The sequence below is a fragment of the Penaeus monodon genome, chromosome 33, assembly GCF_015228065.2.
Source record: "Penaeus monodon isolate SGIC_2016 chromosome 33, NSTDA_Pmon_1, whole genome shotgun sequence".
Classification (NCBI taxonomy): Eukaryota; Metazoa; Arthropoda; class Malacostraca; order Decapoda; family Penaeidae; genus Penaeus; species Penaeus monodon.
The window spans coordinates 8,049,374-8,050,114 of NC_051418.1; the positions used below are offsets into that span (position 1 = coordinate 8,049,374).

Genomic DNA, 741 nt, shown 5'->3' on the forward strand with positions numbered 1-741 from the left:
CTGGCAGTTTACTTATATTTATATTATTTTAGGAGTGATTAGTCAGTCATTTGATTATATACTTTGATTAAATTATTTGTAATGGACTGTAGTGAAATGTTTTGAATATCAGTGAACGTTTTTCATTAAATTAAAAAGACGAGTTTCGCGTCAAACATGAGGCTCAGTCGTTTTCTTTGATAAAATTGTGTTGCTCATTTTCTGTGAAATTGTAAGGGTGTAACTACAGTATTTTGAGGAGATGCGACTCGTACTTCCTCGTGCTATGTTGAGATTTATGAAAGCTAACATCATCAGAGAAAATGTTAGGATAGCTGTCGGTGGGTACTTTGCTGTATTTTCTTTGAAATCATGAGAATATAAAATAAACTCCTTCTAACGTCTCTTTGTCGCTCAAACACTGCCAAGTTTCATGGGACAGTTTCGCACATTCTGCACCCAAGACAAGCGCAAACACTTAGATGCACAACTTTTTTCGTCAAAAGAGAAGTGTTTATACATTTCTTGAACTCCCACCTCGGGAGGACTCGTCTAAAATTATACATTAGAGACAAACAATGAGTGACGTCAGACAGATGTTCTTGTTGGACCGGTATTTGCCTAGTTTATAAATATTAAAGGCGCTTCTGCGTCCAACCAAAGGCGCCTTGTGTTGTTAATATACGCTCTACTCTCAGAAAAAGTACAAAGGGAATTTGCACATGAACCTGAATAATTGTTAACGTTGTGGTGAATGTTTTT

The 741-nt window shown here is 36.2% G+C and overlaps 1 protein-coding gene across 1 annotated transcript in view; it reads left to right on the forward strand.

The window, feature by feature from the left end:
- Positions 1-741, forward strand: part of LOC119593976 (equilibrative nucleoside transporter 1-like) — a 248,852-nt gene that overhangs the window by 152,692 nt on the left and 95,419 nt on the right. The window lies entirely within an intron of this gene.